Source organism: Hyaena hyaena, unplaced genomic scaffold (assembly GCF_003009895.1).
Source record: "Hyaena hyaena isolate Hyena2069 unplaced genomic scaffold, ASM300989v1 scaffold_760, whole genome shotgun sequence".
NCBI lineage: Eukaryota > Metazoa > Chordata > Mammalia > Carnivora > Hyaenidae > Hyaena > Hyaena hyaena.
In genome coordinates, this window is record NW_024081391.1 from 38,189 (window position 1) to 62,935 (window position 24,747).

Below are 24,747 nucleotides of genomic sequence, written 5' to 3' on the forward strand. Positions count from 1 at the left end.
GAAACCTAAGTGTCCTTCCCCAGCTCTCCGCGGGTCTATTTTTACAAAGCAGTAAGTTCAAAATTGAATTAAATATGTAAAATAACTGCACAAACTCTGAGCCTGAAGCAGAGGGTGCAGGCCTACCCTGAACTGCGGGCTGACCCGCTGCGCCCCCACGTGGAAGCTTGCGAGGTTTGGCCTCTGGGCGTGGAAGCCCCAGTCTGGCACTCGGAAGTCCAGGGGTTATCAATGCATGGTGTCCAAACGTGCATGCCGAGCACAAGAGAAGTTTATGAAAGTCAAGGACTTCTTGCTTCATTAAAGAGCGGCAGGGCAGAAACAGGGCGTGGGGGAGGGGTGCGCGATGCTAGTGGAATGTGGGCCACACCCACGCTCAGCGCAGAGCCAGGGAGGGCTTTCCTGTCCTTGAACCAGAGAGCAGACAGTCTCCCTGAGGCGGCTGTGTGCGTGGGGCGGGGCGCTGGGGTTCTGGGAGGGGGTGTGGTGCCAAGGAGTGTGCCCTGCTGGATGGCCTGTGATGCAAAAGTGCACTTTGTACTTCTTGGCAAAAGTCCTTGTGTTTACTGGATACGCATGGCTTTCTTATCACCAGCATGCTCCGCGCTCCGGGCCAGGACCTTCTGGGGCACCCAGGCCGAGGTTCCCAGAGGCTTAAGGACAGGCTGTGGGACATGTGGACGTCTGAGCTGGTGAGCCTGGGAATCGGGGAGGGGGTGTCTGTGCAGGGAATCTGGCCCACCCCAGTCATAAATGCCATCGTCTTAGGGACACGCAGGAGTATTTTATTGTTTCATTGAAAACTGAGCCCCCAGTGCAGCTGTTCTGCCCAGGAATTCCAGGGGGCAGGGATGGTGCGGGAAGTGGGGGAGAGGGCCTGCTTGTCAAGTACATGAGATCTTGTTACTGGGGTTGGGGGAAATTGGATGCGGTTCCAGGGCTCAAATCTTTCTTGCCCCACACACCAGGGCGCTGGCTCCACTAAAGGCGATCAATGCACAAGGGCCGTGTGTTTATTCCCCCGTCGGGCAAGCAAATGGTTTCTGAGCCAACTCTGACAGCCTGTTTTCAAATAGGAGAAAGGTTTTAAGAAAAGAAAAAAACTTCTTTGTTTGCAGAGGAAAACCTGGCCCCTTTTAGAGGTGACAATTCAGGCTATGCTGCAGACAGGACCTTCCCCTGCTGGTTGGCTCACAGAGGGTCTTGTGCGAGCTGGTGTGTCTGCCCAGAATGCTCCTTCCTTGGATTTCCATTTGCCCTCTCCTTCTTGTCTTTCAGATGGCAACTTTAAAGGTCACCTTCCCAAGGATGCCTTCCTTGCTCTCCGTCTCTGTCCTGACATACTCCTCCTGACAGCTGTCTCTCTCCCTGGTATTCTCACGCCTGTGAGAACACAAGCACCTTGAGAACAGGTTCTGTCTCATCTTTCTGCTGTGACATTATCAGCACCCATAAGAATACCTAGCACACGGCAGCCATTCAAGAAATATACTTTATTATGTGAAATAAGTGTTTTGTTTCAATGAAGATTTGGAGAAAATATAACATGGTAGAGGAGAGGAGAAGATAAAGAGAGGGACTTGAATCATGAAAGAAAAATAATACTGATTGTTTCTTCAAAGGTCACCTGCTCCTTGAGATCAAATGTTCTTTTGGTTCCTGCCAGTCTGCTCAGAGACACTGGATGGTGTTCTGATGTCACCTGTCACTTGGTGGTGACATCGAAACCCCAGTTTTCTCTCCCTTTGTCAATCACATCCCTATCGTATAGGGTCTTGAAATCCCTTTCTCATTTCTAAAATGCCTTCCTGCAACCTAATGAGTTTGACTTCCTCCTTCAGTTTGGAATGGTTGTCATTTTACATTATAAGTGTTAAAAAAAAAAAAAAACCCTTAAACAAACAAACAAAAACCCCACTTCCAGTTGCTCCAAACACATTTGGATTCTCCTGGAGCCAGCAGTAGCTGTGTGACCTTGATCAAATCACTTCCCTCTCTGGGTTTCAGTTTTCTGTTAAAGAAGGAGAAGTTAGAAAGTGGTGAGTTTCCGATGCCCATGCCCAGATAACAGCCACGAAGAGGACTGCTCCTTCGATGAAAGCCTCACTTCCTAGCGTCTCTGGGAATTATAAGTAGCGGAAGACATCCCTCCTGGTGCCCAGACCCCCTGAAAAGTTACCTCCTTGCAAAAATGGTCCCAGTTCTCCACACCCCACTCTATATCCAAGTCCTTTGCAATGTGAGTTCATACTTTACTCATCTAAACGTGGAGCCTATGTCCCCATTCCTTAAATCTGGACTGGCTTTATGGCTACTTTGATCAAAAGAATGCCCTAGAAGTATCAATGAGTAAATCTGGAGCATTTTTAAGAGGCTTTGCACCATTCCTTTCTCCTTCCTAGACTCCAGGAACTGCCATATGCTAGGCTCACATATTGGAGGGTGGGACATGAATGACCCCCAGCCACCACCAGAAGAATTGCCTAGCCAATTCCCTTTCTGCCTCTGCACTGACTACTTTATTTCTTAAAAATACAATTTTCCACCCCAGAGTTCAGTTTTATATATAAAGGCATACAGACAACTGTCTACATGATGTAATTTTATTTTTCAAGCTCTCTGAAAAACTGAGTGGCCTAGAGTATCAGCCAGTTGGGCCAGCCATGGTAACTGAAGCTATGGTCTGAGGAATCTGTCTTTTGAATTACCATAGAGATTCTGCACATCATGTAGATGAACACACAGCCCACCTCGGTCTCAGTGGGAGGAGCTGGCAGGTGAGCTGGAAATGAGATGCAAGAATGACTACTTCCCGTGGTTAGGAAGGGCCCCAGTCAGGGCTGCAGTTTTGCTGGGTGTCCCAGTAGAGGCCTGCAGGGTGTCACTGGAACTAAGCAGGCCAAAAAACCAAGAGTGCTCAGGCATGTCTACACTCACAGCTTTGCTGTGGATTGACCCTGTTTTGATACAAGCATTCCATTTCCCTTCTGAGTTTAATTACCATTTGTTAGAAGTCTAACCTAAAGCAAGCAGACACTGGGCTAAGCTGAGAAGATGACAGAAATAAATAAGGCAGAGACCCTGCCCTCAAGGAACCTGCCAGTTCATAATCAGAAAAGCCCTAGGAGTATAGGCCAGTATATCACTAGGTTAGGATTTAGTTCTTTTTTCTAAAAGTCTGGTGATAAAGCCAAATCAATGATCAGCAATCAGATCAACTAGCAGGATATTTGTATTACTTATGAGTTTAGAGTTCTTCAAATTTCACTCAAACTGCATTTATCTATGCAGATACTATTAATACTCAGAGACAAACTCTTGATTTCCAGCCCTCTTCCAAAACCCATCTCCCACAGCTTTACCTACCTCTGTAAGTGATTCCTCTGTTCATCTACTTGCACAAGCCGAAAATAGAGGGGCATCATGTAAAACAAAACAAAACCATATATATTTATTTATAAAATATATTATTCTTTCTTTTGCACTGTATGTTACCCACTATAAATGCTATAATTCTGGGCTCCTTGGTGACTCGGTCGGTTAAGCATCTGACTCGTGATATCTGCTCAGGTCATGATCTCATGGACGTGACATCAAACCTCAAGTCAGGCTCTGCACTGAACATGAAGCCTGCTTGGGATTCTCTCTTTCCCTCTCTCTCACTCACTTCCTCCCCTTGCTCTCTCAGAATAAATAAATAAACTAAAAAAATAAAAATAAATAAATGCTATAACTCTACCCTCACTATGTACACAAAAACCAACCCCTCCCCACTGTCTCCACCACTACCACCCTGGTACAAGCCATCAACACCTGTTCCCTGGACTTCTGCACAATCTAACAGGTCTTCCTACTTCCATCCTTCTCTTACTTACTCTTACATCCATCCTTACTTAGTCTTGTAACCAGTGGGCCAAAAGATCCCATTCAAACAAAAGTCCAACTATGTTCATTCTCAACTCAAAACCCTCCAGTGACTTCCAACCATACTTAAAATCCAAATTTCTCATCAGAGCCTACCAGTTCCCAGATGACCTGGCCCTGACTACCTCTCTTACCATATCCCCCCATCACTCTTCCCTGTACCAACCCTGCTCTAGTCACTTGGGAAGTACTACTTTTACTTAAATTTGCCAACCATTCCTACCTTGGGGCCTTTGCACTACCTGTTCCCTCTGCCTGGGACCCTGCTGACCCAGCTTTCTTCATGGACTATTTTTTATGATATTTCCATCTCTACTCAATTTCAGTCTCTTCCGAAAGAACTTCCTTGACCATCAGAGCTAAAAATACCCACCATCTCTACTAGCCATTCCTCTTCTGCAACACCCTTCACTTGCCATCCGTTTGAACAGTGTTTACCACCTTATTAAGACTGTATTGTGCACTTGTTTATTTTTTGATTGGATGCTGAATGTGGGCTACCTCGCCTAGCAGTCCTAGCTGCCTTATGTCCCTTAGTATCCCAGCGCCATGAATTTATACACCTTATCCTTCCCAACTGCGTGATAGGCATTTATGGAACGGATGCCTATGGGTCCACATTCATTCTACTAATCTTTCTAAATGTTTTGATTGGTAAAAGAATCATTAACTGAATGGGCAAGTCTCCAGCATAGCTCAAACATTACCCTTGGAATTCAGAAGGTGTGAATTAAATCCCATTGCCTCTCTGTTTTTCTTTCGTCAAATCATGCCTTCCTCCCACCCTTCCCAAGAGACATTGTCATTACTTCCATGTTACCAAGGAGGTAAGTCAACCTCAGTCTTTGCTTCCTCAATAGGGCCAACCTCTAGAAGGCAAATTTCATCCCAAAATTGTGGCTAGAGAAAGTCACTCTGGGGCCCCCTTCTAAGGCACAACTCTGTGTTGTCAACACGTGCAACACGGGAAGAGACCCCTGCCCAAGAGCTGCCTCTGTCCGGCTGTCCTCACCCCTCGTAGGGCAGGCTGGGACTAGCATGTGTCTGCAAACGGGCACCCGGCATGTGGGTCTCTGGCTTCTAGGAGCACTGCCAGTCTTCAGGAGCCCCAAGGCTGTGCTTTCCAGCGCCTTCCTGTCAGGGGCAAATAACCAGTTATTAATGTCTTCCTGGGCATATGCGCTTGATGTCATCACAAGGATCTCTGCAATTGGCACAGGCTGTGGTGCAGACACCCAAGGCCTCCAGGCTGACAGCTGCGTGGGGTCATTTTCAATTAGAGGATGAATTAGAAAAGAAGAAAAAGTCTAGTGTGGAATCCCCTCCTGAAGTCTGCCTGCCTGAGGCCTGGGGACTTCCAGGTGGAGGATGAACAGCCTGGGCCGGCAGTGTGGCCCAGGAAGGAGGGGGTGGGGGAAGAGCTTGTGCAATCCTGCCCTGGCGCGGACTGCACTTCCAGACAGGAAAAGAAAGCACAGGTGCCTCTGTAGGCTAGCTGTCTCTTGGAAACCTCCCTTTTTCCAAGTCCTTCCCACGACTGAGGCCACCAGCACAAGACAGTAGGCAAGCACTCTGGAGTCATACAGAATTGAATTTGAACTCCGGTTTTGCTACCTGCTAGCTGTGTGACCTTGAGCAAATTCCTTGACCTTGTTGTATGAGCCAAGACTCCAGCAGGAAGCAGAGGAACAGTCAAATTGGATCATTTGAAGAGAATTGTATTAAGGGATGAGGGATAGTGCAGCATGCCAGGGCTGGGAACATCGGGACACCATGACCCAGGGCAGGCCAGACTAGTGTGAACATGTGAAGGGACACTGAACAACTCAGCAATCAAGACAAAGAATATCTTAAAGCAGTATTTTTTTCAAATTAAGATCAACATGAAAAAAACCCATGGTGAGGGGCGCCTGGGTGGCTCAGTCGGTTAAGCATCCAACTCTTGATTTGGGTTCAGGTCATAATCTCATGGTTTGTGAGTTCCAGCCCCATGTTGGGCTCAGTGCTGACAGCGTGGAGCCAGCTTGGGATTCTCTTTCCCCCACTCTCTCTGCCCCTGCTCCAATTGTGCATGCACGGGCTCTCTCTCTATCCCTTTCAAAAATAAGTTCATGTCCATTGAACATTTTTTAAAAACCCATAGTGAAAAAAATATCAAAATTCTAAATTGAAACAAGTTTCAATGATGCCCTGCTGAGCCATGATGGAAGACCAAAGCAAAAAGAAAAAATGTGCACACCTATAAATAGATGCTTCTTTGCATTTATATGGTTAAAATTTCCCAGAGCCTAAAAGTTTTAAAATACTGAAAATTAAAAGTAAGTAGATATAACTCAGCATTATTTGAAACTTAAATATTTTATTCACCTCAAAACCAGATTGCATCATATTTTTACTTTCCTGGCTTAAAATGAAAGCAACTTCATCAATAATGTTTTCAGAACGTACTTGTTGATTTATGTCATTTTCAATTCAGAGAAATTGCCATGTTTTATAGTATCTCCTGACCAAGTGACTTACTTTAAATAACTTTTAGTTAACTTCAGCCCACCAAAATGTCTCTTGAAGGACAGCACTAGTGGGATGGTTTAAAATAAAATTCTCGAAGGGCACCTCGGTGGCTCAGTCAATTAAGCATGCAACTCTTGATTTAAGCTCAGGTCACCATCTCATGGTTTGTGAATTTGAGCCCTGAATTGGGCTCCGCACTGACAGTGCAGAGATTTCTTGGGATTCTTTCTCTCTTTCTCTCTCTCTGACCCTCCCCCATTTGTTCTCTATCTCTCTTTCTCAAAATAAGTAAATAAACATTAAAAAAATTCTTAAGGCCACTATTCCAAATTTGGAAAAGAAGGCACTATGCAAAATGTGTGAATCAGTTTTAGAAGATCCAAATACAATGCTGATTTCATATTATCAATGATTAATATGTTATATTAATTGAAACTATTCCAGATGAAATTTCTATAATGCTCATATCATTGGTATGTTTAAGAGTTTAACCAATGACTTCTTTTTGTAAATCAGATCTTGTTATGAAAATTATTTTTCATAGTTAAAAATTTGAAATCCAAAGACTTGTTGTAGATAACTTTCATATCTCCATTTCAAATGTGGAAGTAGGACATCTAAGATCTTAAGTTCTATTTAATATGCACTGGCCTCATCCTAACTGATAGTCTGATCTGTGATCTATACATTTCCAATTTCCTTAGTTCTTCTTTCCTTTCTTCCTAAATTCAGAAAGCATGTTTATATTTGCTGATAAAGTCTTATATTTGTCAAACATATTTTCCAAGTTATTTCCTCTTATTTGTTGTAACTCACAACTCTCAACTAAAAATAAGATAAGCCAAGAAATAGATCTTTGAAGTATTAATGATGAGTTTCTTCTATTCAAGCTTGGGAAATAAATTAGAATATAGTCAGTGTGGTATATAAATAAAATATATGAAATATATGAAAAAAACCCATGAGTTTTGTTACACCTACTTCTCAATTTTTCAGTATTTTTCAGCTAATGTTCTGAAAAAAATAACTGTTAAAAATAATATAAAAGTGGGGCACCTGGGTGGCTCAGCCAGTTAAGTGGCTGACTTCAGCTCAGGTCATGATCTCGCCATTTGTGAGTTTAAGCTCAGCGTCAGGCTCTGGGCTGCCAGCTCAGAGCCTGAAGCCTGCTTTGGATTCTGTCTCCCTCTCTCTCTGCCCTCCCCTGCTCACGTTCCGTCTCTCTGTCTCTCAGAAATAAATAAATGTTTAAAAATTTAAAAATATATGTAAAAGCATGTGTATAAAGGCCCTCAGTTCTCCTGTGGCCTCGGGCTCCAATCTGGCTGTGCAGAACACAGCCACAGCCATTCTCTGGCCTGGAGGGGAAGGTCAAGAGGGGCTTCCTGGAAGCTGGAGACAGAATGTACAGAACTGATTGACAGGAGCTAGGACCTCAGCAGGAAAAGCAAGGAAAGCATCCCAACCTTGTTCTCCTCTCACATCCCTCTGGTGTTCTGTGTAGACTGGACTCAACTGCGTGCTGGAGGTGAGGGAGTCCATTGGTATGGTCCTCGTGGGCCCCTGTGGGTCAGCCCTGTAATACAGGATAAAGAAGAGATTTGGAGGGGCGCATGGAAAGTCTACAGGACATTCTCTCCATCTCAGTATATTTGCTCCAAAATGCAAGGTTTTTATACAGGGAAAATAGGGCAATGTATATAAACTGTCCAAGTTTTGGCAGCCCCAACCCTTGAGCCAATATTAGGGCTGAAGTGGAAGTAACCACTGCTGGCAGCAGAGCAAGGGACTTTCAGATCATAGAGGGGCCGTGACAGGGTCCTGAGGCCACAGGGAACCACCATGGCTGGACTGGCCACATGAAGGCCAGCTCTGCCTTCAGAGAAACACAGTGATCAGATGGAAGGAACTTTGACCTCCTGGCCTCAGTTTCCTTTTCTGCAGAGTCTGATGGTGATAGAACATACCTATTACACAGGATTTTGAGAGACAATGCATGTGAAAGCATTTTGTAAACTCTGAAACATGTTAATTTTTCAGTTGGGGTGGAAGGACTGGTGCTGTTTTCATCCTCAAAACAGAAAACTACATAAAAGCCAAGTGGACATATTGTCTTCTTTACTATGAAATCAGATGCAGAAAATATTTTCCTTATTTTAGGATGCCATGTGAATTGTCCATGTTTGACAGAATATTAGCATCCAGAAGTAAGGAATTAAAAGATTCCAATACCAACTTTCTCCTGTTTTGCTGAGATGTTTTGAATCCATATCCCCTCATTATCCCTCAACCTCCCTGCAGGCCAAGCAGGAGCTATGGTGCTCAATTAAGTGCTTTATGCTTTGGAAAAGAGGAAGGAGTGAGGGAGTCACCTTGACAATTCAAGGCTTTGTCAGCCTGAGTGACCTGTTCAAAGAGGAATATGTATTCTATGGTAGAGTTCAAAAATAATGAAGAATGTAGGCGCATCTAAAATGTTCCAAAATTGGAATGACACAGAAGATTATTTTTGAGGGCCTGTTCTTCTGGGGGCAAAATGAGCCAGAAAGATCACATAATTGGACTCCAGAGGCAGAGCCCAGCCCCAGGCTCCCTGGACAGGATCAGAGGAGAGTAGAAAGTACATGCCTGCCCCCGCCCCCTCCATTTACTGATGAAAGATGGGGTGCATCGCTGTGATATGACTTCAGAGACCAGCACCATGGCCACAGTCTCACCTATACATAGGAATATCCTGCTGGCCAACAGGGATGGGATCATGTGGTAGCCAGAGGACCCCTTCAGTGGTCTGTCTAGTCCTGCTGTGCTTAGCTCTGACCCTGAGCCAGCTACCCCACCCCTCAGCCTCATACCTCAGCTGTGTGATAAGGGGCCAGGGTAGGCCAGGAGTATGATAGTTTGGGTGTTTGGAAGAATACCTAGGTGTTTTTAAAAATGCACTCTCTTGAGGCACCTGGGTGGCTCAGTTGGTTAAGGGTCTGACTTCGGCTCAGGTCATGATCTCATGGTTTGTGGGTTTGAGCCCCGCATCGGGCTCTGTGCTGACAGATCACAGTCTGGAACTTGCTTTGGATTCTGTGTCTCCTTCTCTCTCTGCTCCTCCCTGACTCATGCTCTATTTCTCTCTGTCTCAATAATAAAGTAAATATTTTAAAAAATATGTTTAAAAATGCACTCTCTTGAACATTTGCCCCCAGAGATTCTGAGTCAGTGGACTTGGAGCACAAGCCCAGAGTCTATAATTTTTCAGATATCTACAGTGGCTTTGAGGAGCAGCCAAACTTGGGAACCATGAGTCCACATATCACCTGGATCCCACCAGCCCTTCTAGTCTGTGGGGAGAAGTTGTAGAGATAGTAGGTTTGGAACATAATGTCATGAAAAGGCACAGAGGGAGAGAGCTTCTCTGGTAGGGGATGGGGCAGGGATGGCTACAGTAGGTGCAAAGGCCTGGACCTCTTTTAGTCTATGGTGAGTCCGGGGTGGGTTTTATTGATACCACCATGTGAAATCAGCACACTATGTTGACTGTTTCCATGCCTCAGATACCACAATTTCCTGTCTCGCCCCAGTAAAATCCAACTTTAATTGATCTAAAAAGTTATAATAATAGCATCACCCCAAACACTACATTTACCTTCTCAATCTTTGCTGGCAATTCTTCTATGGCCTGCAAATAAATTGCAAGGCACTGTGTCCAGTTCTAGATTCTTCCTCAGAATGGCTGTTCAGTAAACAAACAGGTGTCTCCAGGGTCTGCATCTTTTCATGAGGAGTGGTCAGCTGGCCACAGGGAGACAGTAAGGGCAGGTGGTGGAGGAGCCAACAGGAGACAGGTCCAAGTGACAAGTGCCAAAAAAGAAAGCAGAGGCCCAGAGAGTGGGTCTGGGTATTGGAGGTATGGCAATGGAATGGCCTTACCAGGCATTCCAGGCCATAGATCTGAAGCTGGAGTGGGGCTAGATGCCACAGAGGCCACAGGGGCACTAAGATGGCTTAAACATGAATCCTAAGGCACACACGAGCTGGGCTATATCCCAGAGACAAGGTAGGGACAGGAGCTCCAAGCAGCAGGCAGTGCCAGGCAGTCTGCAGTCCCAGGTGTTCCACCCAGAGGCCTGGAAAATGGCTCGACACTGGCTCCAAGGCTGGGCAGGAATGTGGGGGGGGGGGGAGGCGGGAGGCCAGGAAGAGGAGCTACCCATCACCAGTCCTACCTTATGCCAGCAACTATGCCACATTCCTTTAGATCTTATGACACTCAGAAAGCATCTGATCCCCATTTTACAGGGGGTGGGATCTGAGACTTACAGTGTCAAGGACATGGCTGATGGGTGGCAGAGTTAGTATTTAACCCGGGTCTGTGTGACTACCAAGCCTGTGCCCTTTACCAGGAGGCCAATCAGAAGCCAGGAAGAAGTGGCTCGTTCAAACCAGTCCATGGAACGTGTTCCAGAAAGAGATGGTGTGGGGGGTGAGGACCACGCAGGTGCTCCCTGGATCCCCACAACCTTCCAGACCCTGGGCAGGGTTGGTTACACCGGAGGCCAGGAGGTTGGCTTAGGGGTCGGTTGGGCACTAGCTCTCCATCTCTCTCCAGCAAACTTGGTGGGTAGGTCTCCAAGGGACTGGAAGTTTGAGCTGAGGTGAGGGCACAGGACAATAGATTCATCTGGCTTCACAAGTCTGCGAGATAACTAAGGCCCAAGGGCTGCCCAGGACAGCTGACATCCGTCAGCATTAACCCTGTGTCTGCAGGGAATTTTACAGTAAAGACAAGTGTGGTCTGCAATGCACCTAGGTATAAGGAGACTTCTGGAAAACAGCGATCATGACAATGTTGTTGAGAGGTGATCAAGGCATCAAAGGTAGAGAAGGACATGCCTAGCATAGACAGAGGGGAGACATTTCAGGTTGGGGCAAGAATGGTATGTGGATGGCTCAGAGCTGGTGTGATGCCTGTGCTGAATTTGGGCAGAGTGGTTCAACCCCCAGGCTGCAGGGACCCGCGGGGTGGCCATGGGCCAATCCATGACTTATCTGAGTCTCCACTTGCCTCCCATAAAGAGGGCGGGAATAACACAAACCTCTTGAGATTGTGGTTTGGAGGAATAAGTTAGATCACGCATATAAAGTGTTTAGCAGAGTGCTTGGCCTGTGCCAGGGCACCAGGAACAGAATTACGCCTGGGTAATTGCTGAAGGTACCAAAATTCCTGGTAGCTAAAATGGGAGGAGAGAGGAGGTGCAGTGAATGTGAGGGGAGAGTTGATGTGAGGTCACCTCGTGACACAGTTGACCATAACTGACCTTACAGATGAGGGGCTTGGAGGCTGCCCCACAGAACACAGAGGGAGCAGACCACAGGGCTGGTGGCTAGGTTTGCAGAGCTTGATTTTAAAATCCAAGAGCACAGAGTTGATGGTGCTGCCTGGGGTTGTGGCTGCTCTGTGCTGAGGGGCTTGGGATACCCACCTGCCTAGGCTCCTTGGACAGCTTCCAGAATGCCAGGCAGCCAGACGTGAGGTCATGTGTTTACTATAGGGAGCGTGCAGCTGGGGTGGAGGGGAGGGGAGAGAGGGGGCAGTAAGGCAGGAACCGGCCGGCCCTTAGTGTTCCTATTGAGAGAAACTGGATCAGACGCCCTCAGGCAAAGCATGCATTGGTGGAGGGGTGCGAGGGAAGGGTCCTGCATCCCTGCCCTCCCCACCTCTACCTTTGTTTCCTTTACACTGTCCTGGGCCCGGAGCTTGGTGGCAGGTGTTGGTACAGGTCTGACAGGCAACCCTTAAGAGCACAGACTGCTCAGGTCACCTTTCAGTCATTGCCCCAACACCTCAGGCAATGGAAAGTCCCCAGGAAATGGCCCTGGTGGAGAGGAGAATGTGTACCCCCACCCACAAACGCCACTGGATGGGGTTGTAGGGGGAGATTAATGAAGTCAGAACACTGGAAGGGCTTCGGAGGCCATCTGACCCAGGCCCCACACTTCACAAATGAGGAAACTGAGGCCCAGAAAAAAGAAGTAGACTTCTCCAACAACATGAGGAATTAGAGGTTTTCAAAGGCTGAAAACTGCTACCTCTCCTCCCAGAAGATACGCATGTCCTAAGATATGGAACCTGTGAATGTTACCTGACAATGGGCCAAGGGAGTCTTTGCAGAAGTGATCAAAGCAAAGATTTTGAGATGGAGAGATTATCCTGGATTCCCTGGATGGACCCTAAATGGAATTACACATATCCTTATAAGAGAGAGAGGCAGAGGGAGCCTTGATTGTCAAGGAGAAGGCGATGTGAAAATGAGGAGAAAGAGAAGATGCTGACCCTGAAGAGGAGAGGGATATACCTGCCAATCTCAAGGCCCTGGAAGACCCGAGAACAGATTCTCCCCCAGAGCCTCCAGTAGGAGGTGCCCCTGCAGACACATTGATTTGGGGTCAGTGCAACACATTCGGGACCTCTGGGCCCAGAACTGGGAGACAACACACTTCTGTTGTCTTAAGCCCCTGAGTTGTGATTTGTTACAGCAGAGCCCAGAAATGAGTATACTAAAGTGATCAGGCTCCACCCTGGCCATGCTTTACTATTGGCTGTAAGGACAGAGGGGGAATGATACGGGCCAGGGAGGTGGGGGATGGTGGACCCAGTTTTCATCAAGAGCTCTTTCCAGTCCTGCTGTGTCCCAAGGGGTAGGGACAGAGATACACTACTTGGGCAGGCAGGCCAGCAAGCATGTTCACTCTGTCCTGCGTGTGAGCAGAGAGCCAGCCAGAGCAGGATGGAGGCAGGGCCCCAGACCAGCTTCCTGCTGCTAACCAGGCTTTAATGCTGTCTAAACACAATTTGGGGTATTTACAGTTGAAATTGCTACTGTGTGGCACTGAGCATTTGGAGTGTCTCACTCAGCATCTCCCTACAGCCCAAGGGAGAGCTCCTGGGATTGATTAGGAGGAAAGCCATTTGGGGAAAGAAGTGTTAGAGATGGTTAGCATTCTCTCCATGCAGGCTGAGGTGGTCACGAAAGAGTCTTGCTTCTGCAGAGCAAGATGGGCCAGAAGGCTGGGCCCAAATTCCAGCGCACAGCTACTGTGCGTTCCACTCAAGAAAAGGCAGCAGCTTATCTGAAAATCCGGAAGGTGGGTGCAGAAGATTGGGAATCCAGTCTGCACTAGCAGCCTAGAGCCCTGTGGCTTTGGGCAAATCACTGGGTCTCCTGGAAGCTGTTACAGTTAAATGGGTAAGTGTCTGAAAGGGCTTTGCAAGCCGTTAGAGGCCCCGACTCCCAGGGGTTGTTACTTCTATCCCCTTAGCTCTGCTGGTTTTCCTAGTCGGGTCCTTACTGCACCCTGGTCAAAAAGATCCATTGGGAGGTAGGAAGGCTGCGATGCCACGGTACACCTGACCCAGCGCCAGTCCATCCCACCCCGGAAAAACAGCAGAGCAAACATTACCATAGGGCACACACATACACATTTCCAAGGACCTGGGGGATGGGACAAGCTTGAGGTCTTGAAAGCCCTCAGTCTGGCAGGGGCACTTAATGCATACATGGGAAATGACCTTAATAGAAAGAAACACGTCTGAAAGTGCCACGTGACACAGCCCAGACACATGCAAAAATGGTGAAAGCCCACACAGCCACCCAGGGACATGGCTGGCCCAAACTGCACCTGGCACTCCCCTGCAGCCTGACACTGAGAGCTTCGAGGCCCGGTGCCAGGCCCCACTCCAAAGAGCAGCAGAAGGGTGGGGCCGTCTGGGAGAAGTGCTGCTCGGGGCAAAAGGCAGGAAGGGCATCTTCTCTTGTGTTACTGGGGAGACAAAGGAAAAAGGAGATTAGGAGTCAGGGACGTTGTGGTCCTGGGAGACTAGCAGAGGCTGGGCAGTACCCGGGACAGGGATTCTGATATCCTGTGAACATAACTCTAGGTGGGTGGGAGGGAGTAGGAAGAGCTGTGTCCAGCAGGAGCCTTTCCAGGGGAGCGAGGGTTCCCCTGAAGTGCCACCTGGCTGGGACAGAGTTCTGTGTCAGTACCGCTGGAAGTCAGATGCCCAGCCACAGTCATGAGGTCTGGACGTGACCAAAATTCCATGTTCTAGGACCTACGCGGCAGAGGGAATGCGGGGGTCTCAAAGAGGCAAGTCCGAGTTCTGCCGCAGTGACAGAACCCCTCCAGGACAGGCTCTTCAGGGGCAGGCGGCATCTGGACAGGTGGACGTACCAGGCAGTTAGCACGCAGCGCTAAGTAGGGAAGGGAGAGCTAATCACCCTCCTCGGTCGGGGGCCCGCTGTGACTATGCACTGCTCCCACCGCTGTTGGTTTCATCTTTTCCTCTACATCCTCGATCCACAGTCTTCTCACTACCCTCTCGATGTGTTTGATAGAAATGGACTTTCTAAAACATTTTAAATACATTGTATTTGTGTGTTTAATCTACACAAATGACATCGTGCTGTGGACTTTCTGCTGTTTCTTCTCTTTTTTAAATTAAAATTACATTTTTAAGATCTGCGCATTGGGATGAGCACTGGGTGTTGTATGGAAACCAACTTGACAATAAATTATATTTAAAAAAAAAAAGATCTGCCTGTGATACTCTCTGTCCGTCTAAGTCTTGTGTTCCATGGAGCACCCACCCCCTTTTCACTTAGCCAGGCTCTTGGAGTTGTGTTCTAGCCTACACCAGACTCTGCTCATGTCCTCTCGTGACCAGACTTCAGTCACTATGTAAAGCAGACTCTCTTGTACATTCCAGATTTTTCTCCAGAACCTTGGCACCAGCAGTGTAAGCAGGAAGCCAGCCTGGTCCTCACTCTCATCCTTACCATCATTCTTGACACTCTGATGAAAGTCAAGTTCGAGGTTTTGTGCCAGTTAAGAGTCTGGGTTCAGATCTTCACTCTACCACTTAGTAGCTATATGACCTTGGGTAAGACATTTCTCTATGGCTTTGTGTTTGCTTCTATAAGACGGGGATAGTAATACAATTACTTCATGGTATTAATATGAGGAGTAAATGAGCTACTAAACCAACGGAATGGGAAAAGATAGTTGCAAATGACATATCAGATAAAGGGTTAATATCCAGAATCTATAAGGAACTCACCAAACTCCACGCCCGAAAAACAAACAACCCAGTGAAGAAATGGGCAGAAGACATGAACAGACACTTCTCCAAAGAGGACATCCAGATGGCCAACAGACACATGAAAAGATGCTCAGCATCCCTCCTCATCAGGGAAATACAAATCAAAACCACACTGAGATACCACCTCACGCCAGTCAGAGTGGCTAAAATGAGCAAATCAGAGAACTCTAGATGCTGGCGAGGATGTGGAGAAACGGGCACCCTCCTGCACTGTTGGTGGGAATGTAAACTGGTACAGCCCCTCTGGAAAACAGTGTGGAGGTTCCTCAGGAAACTAACAATAGAACTCCCTTATGACCCAGCAATAGCACTGCTAGGAATTTACCCAAGGGATACAGAAATGCTGAGGCATAGGAGCACATGTACCCCAATGTTCATAGCAGCACTCTCCACAATAGCTAAAACATGGAAAGAGCCTAAGTGTCCATCAACAGATGAATGGATCAAGAAGATGTGGTTTATCTATACCATGGAATACTACATGGCAATGAGAAACAATGAAATCTGGCCATGTGTAGCAACATGGATGGACCTTGAGGGTGTTATGCTGAGTGAAATAAGTCAGGCAGAGAAGGACAAATACCATATGTTTGCACGTATAGGAGGATTAGGAGGAACTTGACAGAGGACCAAGGGGGAGAAGAAGGGCGGAAATGGTGGGGGAAAGGGAGAGAGGCAAACCATGAGAGACTCTTGAATGCTGACAAAAACTGAGGACTGATGGATGTGGGAGGAGGGGTGATGGGCATGAAGGAGGGCACTTTGGGGATGAGCACTGAGTGTTATGTAGAAACTAATTTGACAATAAACTATTTGTAAAAAATAAATAAATAAATAAATAAATCTTTATTGTGAAAAAAAAATAAAAGTGTGGTGCTTATTTAAGTGTTTAGTAATTACTATTATTATTACTACTTGCTGCTGCTATTAGTACTAGCACTTCTAGTGAGATTTAGCATCTCTTTATATAGTTGTGGTGCAATTGCTTTCCCCTTTATTGTGGATTGCATATTCACATCTTTTTCTCTCATTATTCCATTGGGAACCTATGTATTTGCTGCTTGTTTGCATTTGCTGAACATCCTAGATACTAGTCCCAGGCTTATTTTTTTATTTTTGTAAACATATCCCAATCTGTTACTGGTTTATTATCCTTGAGAGTGATGTCTGTTGTTAAACAAAAATTCTGATAAGGTCAGATGTATCATTTTTTTATTTCCTTGTGGTTTGTACTTTTGGAGTTTCATTTAATAAATACTTCCCTACAGGAAAATTACAAATACATTATCTCTTTCATTTATTATGTTATAATTTTACTTTTCATATATAGATCCTTAGTCTTTCAAAAGGTCACATTTACACTTGGTAAGGTAGGTATAGAATTTATATTCCTCCAATATAATTCTTTTCTTCATGATTTTGTGGTGATTCATACATATATATATATATGTTTAGGAAAGGAATATATATAAATATGAGGGTTTTTAGCACTGATTTCTATTGCATTGATCTCTTTGCATATCCCTGCATGAAAATAATGTTGCTTTTATTGCTACATTACTATAGGTTCATAGAATTTTCATATTTTATAAGTAAGATGACTATCCTGACTTAGTTTCTTTTTACAAAGTTTAATTAGCTATTTGTGGATCTATATTCTTTTATACACATTTGGGACAAGTTTATGTCCCTCAAAAAATCCTTATGAGAGTTAAATTGGAATTACAATGACTTTGTAGATACTCTGGAGAGAATTGAAACATTTGCAATATTAGATTGACCATTCATTAATAAGATACATTTCTTCATTTATTTCTGCCTCATTTTTATTTTCTATTTCCTTTACTACTTTGGGTTTACTCAATTGCTCTTTTTCTACCTTCTTGAGTTGGAAACTTAGCTCATTTATTTTTGTTCTTTCTTGCTTTGTGATCAATGTATTTAAAGCCGTAAATTTCTCTCAAACAAGTGATTTAGTTGTGCCCTACATGTTTTGACACATGGCACTTTTATTCTCTTCAGTTTTAAGTACTTCATACTTTCCCCTCTGATTTCCTCTTTAACCAAAGGGCTATTCAGTAGCATGCTCTTTAGTTTCCAAGCATATGGGATTTTAAAAACTATCCTTTTGTTATGAAGTCTTCACTATTTAACATTATAGTCAGAGTATGGTTTGTGCAATGCTGGTCCTTTGGAATTTATTGAGGCTCCCTTTGTCACCCAAGTTTAATGCTGACTTTTGTGAATATTCCATGTGTTCTTGAAAAGCATATGCAGTCTATATTTATTGTGTGTGAAATATATATGTATTAGTTCAGGCATATTACTTGCATAACTGTATAATTCAAATCTAGCATATCTTTTCTTTTCTTTGTCCATTTCATTGATTAGTTTCATGACAGAATGTTTTAAAATCACCAGCTACAACAAATGATTGGTCTACTTATCTCAAAAATTAAGTCTCAGTTTTTAGTTTATATATTTCAAGGCTTTATTATAGGTGCATACATGTTTGTGCTCACAGTATTATCTTTGTCTATTCACTTTACTGATATGTAGTATTTTTATTTGTCCCTTTGGGTGAAATTTACTTCAAAATGCATTTTGTCTGAAAAAAACTTTGTTGTGTGTTTGGTACATATTTGCCTGTTATATATATTTACATACCTTTGTTTTCCTATTTTGAGTATATATATGCAAAAGATACTTTTAACACAAACAAAAGGGTGTCAAAGTCAATAAATGTGCACATGAAGCCACTGTTCAGCTCAAGTGGTAGAACATTAGCCTCCCTGTGCTTCTCCCTGATTCCATCATGCTCCCTGATAATAACCTGAATTTTTGTCTGTCTTTACTTTTCTTTTTTAAATGTTTATTTATTTATTTTGAGAGAAAGAGAAAGAGCATGCAAACAAGGGAGGGGTAGAGAGAAAGGGTGACAGAGAATACCAAGCAGACTTGGCACTGTCAACACAGAGCCTAAGGCAGGGCTTGAACTGACGAATTGAAAGAGCATGACCTGAGCTGAAGCCAAGAGTTGGTCGCTTAACCTACTGAGCCAATCCAGGCTCCTCTTCAATTTTCTTTATGTTTTCATGTATTTGTGTATCCCTACATAGTAAATCATCCCATATTTCATGCTTTCTAACTTTGTATGAATGAAGTAATATCGCATATATCTTTTTGCGACTTGTTTCTTTTAAAAACTCAGCACTATTTTAGTGACTCATCCATGATGATGTGTGAAATAATAGTTTGTTAATTTTCATTTTTGATAGTATTCCACAATCAGAATGTGATTTATATGTAACATAGGCATATAAAATATAGATCAAAATTTATTTATTTATGTTCCTATTATTTTCTAGTTTTAGTTTTTGATTGCTATCTCAAGCATTGCTGCCATGAATATTCTTCTCTCTCTCTCTCTGTCTCTCTCTCTCACTCTCGCTCTCCTGATATATAAATGCAAGAGTTCTATCTTGGTTTTAAATTGTTGGGCTGGTGAAGGTTTGGACTGAAATTTCTAGGTATGCAATTCAACAAAGATATGCATATCCTCAAAATTATGAAAAATTAGAACTCCTCACCCTAATATCCACATATTTTGACATACCTTTTCTGATTCATTTTTTTTTATCTCCATGCTTTGTTTTGGAAAATTTATGAGACATTGGTTCTCTCTTTAGCTGTTTAATTTGCTGTTTAATCCATCCATTGAGTTCTGTTTTAATTATTATATTTTTTACTTTCTAGAAGTTCCATTTAATTCATTTTAAAATCTCATTGGCTTTTTTGATAGTCGTTGGTCCTTACTAATTTTTTCAAGTCTAGATTTTGTCTCTTAAACTGTAGCAAAGGTATTTATTTTATTTCTATATCTGATTATGCCAATATCCAAAGCATTTGCAGGTGTGATGTCTTTTCTCTGGGCCTAAAGATTAATAAAGGAAGAGGGTATCCATTTGCTCTGTGAAATTACAGCAGGGGATACACACACTTCTGTAATGGGGTTCTAGCTATGGAACTGAGAGGTCCAATCCCAGCAGCCGACTTGAATAGAGACCCAAGTCCTCAAATCAGAATTTCCTGTCCTTCTCTCTCCCTATCTACTCCCTCTCCATGATGTACCTTGAAAAGCACAAAGTGGGCAGGTCATTTATCTCCCTGCCACTAGGCCATGGCTTTCTTATCTGCTGATGGATAATCCAGGAAGAAATGATATTAATACAGTGTGGGATTAATATCCTTTTCTATTTGTAGAGTCACACGTGGAAGAAATTTGTCATCTTCATGCTGACTGCATCCTACCAGTATCCTTAAAGCCACATAGAGAAATATTACATTCTTCGCCTCCACTTGTGAAGGCAGACAGGCAGCAGAAATAATCAGGACTGGGAGAGAAGAAGATTCTGCAGAGGGGCGCCCATCCTAAATGAGAATTGTAAGCAAACCTTGTTTATTACCTACCCAACAGTTACTTCTCCTTTATCTCTCCTGAAGAAACCCTGACATTTCTCTGGTATCTGCTTCCAGAAGACAGAGACTTCAAGGGAGGCTGTGTTGGTTTCTTTATTCTTAAGGAGAGATGCAAGAAAGAGCTGGCCACCATTCTTTCATTGGACATTGTCACATGAAGATGAGATGCCTGAAACTGCCATAGCCAACTTGTGACCATGAGGGGAATCAGCCTGAAGATGAAGCCACCCCGTGGAAGACGACAGAGGAAAAGAACCACAGGAGTGAGGAGCCAGAGCCCTGATCTATGGAGCGGGTTCTGCTTGTGCCTTCTCATGTGAGAAATGAACTCCCTCATTGCTTAAAACTTTTGAGTCAAGGCCATCCATAACTTGTAACCAAAACATCCTAACTGAATCAAAGGTAAGAGAGAGAACTCCAAAACCATAGTCACAGAATAAAAAAGAGCTAGGAGAGTGTCTAATATCCCGCCCCCCAGACCTCCCATGGAAGAAGGCTGAGACCAGGGTCCATGCTAATTCCTATAAGGGCAGAGACTGGAATGCAGGCCTCCTTGTCCTGAATCACAGCCATTTTATCAATGACTGATTGGCCAACCAGCATTTGTCACAGTTTCCAAAAAGTGGACCCCTGTTACTTTTTTCCTGTTCCAAATCCCATCTTTACTGGAATTTACCTATTCCGTGTGATTCAGATTGAACTGTCAATACAGAGGCACTATTAGAGGGAGAAACATGTGGCCGAAGCTACCAGCAAGAATTTGTTCTTTCTCTGACCATAACGTTTGGGGATGAACATGTGACCCCAAGTCTGGCCAGTCATAATACTTTTCAAGCATTATCAAACTGTTGCATGTGCTGGGAGGGTGGCCCAGTAATGAAGCCTGGGTCTTTCTTACCATATGAAGGATGTATAACATGAGTAACAAATAAACTTTTTTTTTTTTTTTTTTTTACAAATAGTTTATTGTCAAATTAGTTTCCAACAAATAAACTTCTGTAAATGTAAGACACTGAGATTTGGAAAGTAGTTGTTACTGCAGCAAAATCTAGGGAAAACTAACTAATACATTAGTTAAGTCAATTAATAAGCTAATACATTTTTTGAACTAGTTTTTTATATAGTATTTATTTTATCTTGCACAGCAAAATTTACTTTTTTGGTATCCAGTTCTGTGAATTTTAGCGCTTGTATAAATTTGTGTAAGCATGCCGCAATCAGGTTACAAAACAATCCCATAACTTCCTCAAACCCTGTAAACTTCTTCCATGGTCACAGTCTCCCTAACTCAAACTTCAGCAACTACTGACCTGTTCTTCATCACTATAGTTTTTTCTTTTCAAGAATATCATATAAAGGCAATCACACAGTAAGTAATGTTTTGATACTGGCTCTTTCACTCAGCATGTTTTTGACATTCATCCAAGTTGTTGCATGAATAAATAGTGTATCCTTTTTATTGCTGGGTAGTATTTCATTGTGTGGATATACTAGTATCTGTTTATCCAGCCAAACAAACATTTGAATTGAAGGACTTTGACTCATTCCAATTTTTGATGATTATAAATAGAGCTGTTATAATCATTCAGGTACAAGAGTGGGATTTCTGGATCCCATGATAAAGACATGTTCAACTTTGTAAGAAACTACCGAAGTGTTTTCCAGAGTACCTAAACCATTTTGCATTCCAATCAGCAAGTGTAGGGGAGTTGTTCATACATCTTACCAGTTGTCCCACATCTCCATCAACATTTGTCATTATCAGTATTTTTATTTTAGCTATTCTAATATGTATGTTGTGGTATCTGATTATGACTTTCTTTTACATTTTTCTAACAGCTAAAAGTATGGAATATTTTTTCATGTGCTTATATTCCACCCATATCTCCTCTTTGGTGTCTGTTCAAGTCTTCTGTCCATTTTCTTTGTTTAAATCATTTTATTTACTATTTTTATCATAAGTGTTCTCTTTAATCTCCATTCCCTATCTCTTCCATCCCCCCACACCTCCCCTCTGCTAATCATCAGTTTGTTCTCTATAATTAAGAGACTGTTCTTGGTTTGTCCCCTCCCTGTCCTTTTTTTTCTCCTTTTCTCATTTGTTTTGTTTCTTAAATTTCACATATGAGTGAGTTAATATGGTATTTGTCTTTCTCTCACTGACTTATTTTGCTTACCATTATGCTTTCTACTTCTATGTTGTTGCAAATGGCAAGATTTCATTATTTTTTTAAGACTGAATAATACACACACACACACACACACACACACACACACACACACACACATCACCTATTCTTTATCTATTTGACTATCAATGGATACTTGGGCTGTTTCTGTAGTTTGGTTATTATAAATAACTGCTATAAAAAATTGCATGTATCCTTTGAATTAGTTCTTTTGTATTTGGAGGATAAATATCCAATAGGGTGATTACTGAATCATAGGATAGTTTTATTTTTAATTTTTTGAGGAATCTCCATACCTTTTTCTATAGTGGCTGCACCAACTTACATTCCCACCAACAGTACAGGAGGGTTCCCTTTTCTCCACACCCTCACCAACACTTGTTGATTCTTGTGTTTTAAATTGTATGAAGGATGTGAGGTGGTATTTCATGTAGTTTTGATTTGCATTTCTCTGATAATGAATGATGTTGAGCATCTTTTCATGTGTCTGTTAGCCATTTCTATGTCTTCTTTAGAGAAATGCCTGTTCATGTCCTCTGCCCACTTTTTTTAATTGGCTTGTTTTATTTTTGGGTGTTGAGTTGTATCAGTTCTTTATATATTTTGGATACTAACCCTTTATTGGATGTATCATTTGCAAATATCCCATTTTGTAGGTCATCTTTTAGTTTTGTTCATTATTTCCTTTGCTGTGCAGAAACCATTTATTTTGATGTAGATCCAGTAGTCTCTTGTTTTTATCTCCCTTACCTCAAGAGGCATATCTAGAAAAATGTTGCTGTGGCCAGTGTCAGAGAGATCACTGCCTGTGCTCTCTTCCCTGAACTAGTTTTAACTGGGTGTCTGTCACTTGCAACTAAAAAAGGTTTTCATTAATAAACTCTCTATGCTGTTGTGTTTTCACTTATGTATATTTCATCTTCCTCTCCAAAGTGTGAGGAGAGACATCATCTTATCCATCATTGTATCTTCAGGGCCAAGGATAGTATTTTCTCATTATGTATCTACATTTTTATTACTTGGTCCTTGCCTTTATATTCCAGCCACTCAAGATGGAGACAAGGGATGGAACTTTCAGGCCTCAGTACCTCCAATTTAGGGGTATTCTTGATCAATTCTGAACACTTCACCCTGCTATCTTTCTTATGTCCTCTGACCTAACGTATCTCACTGAAATGAAGGAAAAGCTAAGTGGTTTTCCAGGTGTTTTTAGGCCTAGGAGTCTTGCCAATATGGTCAGATAAGTAGGGGTGAAAATAGGCGGCCTGGAAACTGACATCAGCAAAGTTTTCTTGGCTCTTCTGCAGCTCCTATCTCTTTATGTGGAGACCTGACAATTTATTGATTTTCAGCTGGTGGTACTTTATTTTCTTTGTCTTAGTAGAGTGAAATTTTTGGATCTAAAAAGAAGCTCAAACCTTCTGTAAATAACAGATGAGGAAAGATGAGAAAATTCAAGAAGGTAATCCGTGCCAGGACAGTGTGGTCCTGGGTGAATGGAGGATGACAGGGCTGGGAGTTAGGTGCAAGAATAAGGAGCCCATTGACCCAGCCAATCACCTGTGAGAGGAGACAGCTCCAGGTGACTTCACTGTGGTGTGGGGAAGATTTGTGTCTGAAAGGTAGCTAGTCTTTAGGCTAACCTGGTAACCTGGTTTTATGGCAGGAACAAAGGATCAGAGTTTGACATGGAAGAAAGTGTTCCTGAAATTATACTGATAGTTTACTGCTGGGTCGGGAACATAAACACATCTATGCATGCATGTATACAGACATACACACACACAAGACCCAACAAAACATACATCTGTCTCTTCCAAATGATTTAGAGAAGAGTTTTGAGTGAGGTGGTATAGAGAAAGGTCTGAAGCCATGGATCAGTCTGGCAGTCTGTGAAAACCCATAGCCACTTCTCAGAGTAATGTTTTTTTGTAAAACCTAGAATACAATGAAACACATAGTATTACAAATGAAACCAATGGTATTGAAGCACAGATATCAAAATATGCCAAAAACATGATAAAATGCTTTTAGTAATGCAGTAAATAACAAGATACTGCAGCAATTCCAAAAACTACCATTATCTCAAAGTAGTGATGAGTATGATGGTATTTCATAACATCTGTAACAACTAGGACATGATATGAAACTATCTGTGCATTCTGTTGGTGATAAAGTCACTAGAACCACTACTAGTAATGTAATCTGGCGCCTACACTCAAAGTAGAAGGATGTGCTATAATTCAGTTAGAAGTCAGTAAAATAAACATATATTTTTCCCATCCAAGTTCTTGGGTGAATTCTATCCAAACATATCTTGGAAGTCACTGAATCTTGGATAAGAACCCTTCTTTTAGAGACAGGCTAGTGACTTCAAAGAAAAAGATGTAGCATCTTCTTGGGATCCCATCCTGCCCTATTGATTCAGACCTAAATAATCCAGTTTCTCAGTGTTTGCCTCAAGGAGGCAAGCTGCATACCTGCTTTGTTGTT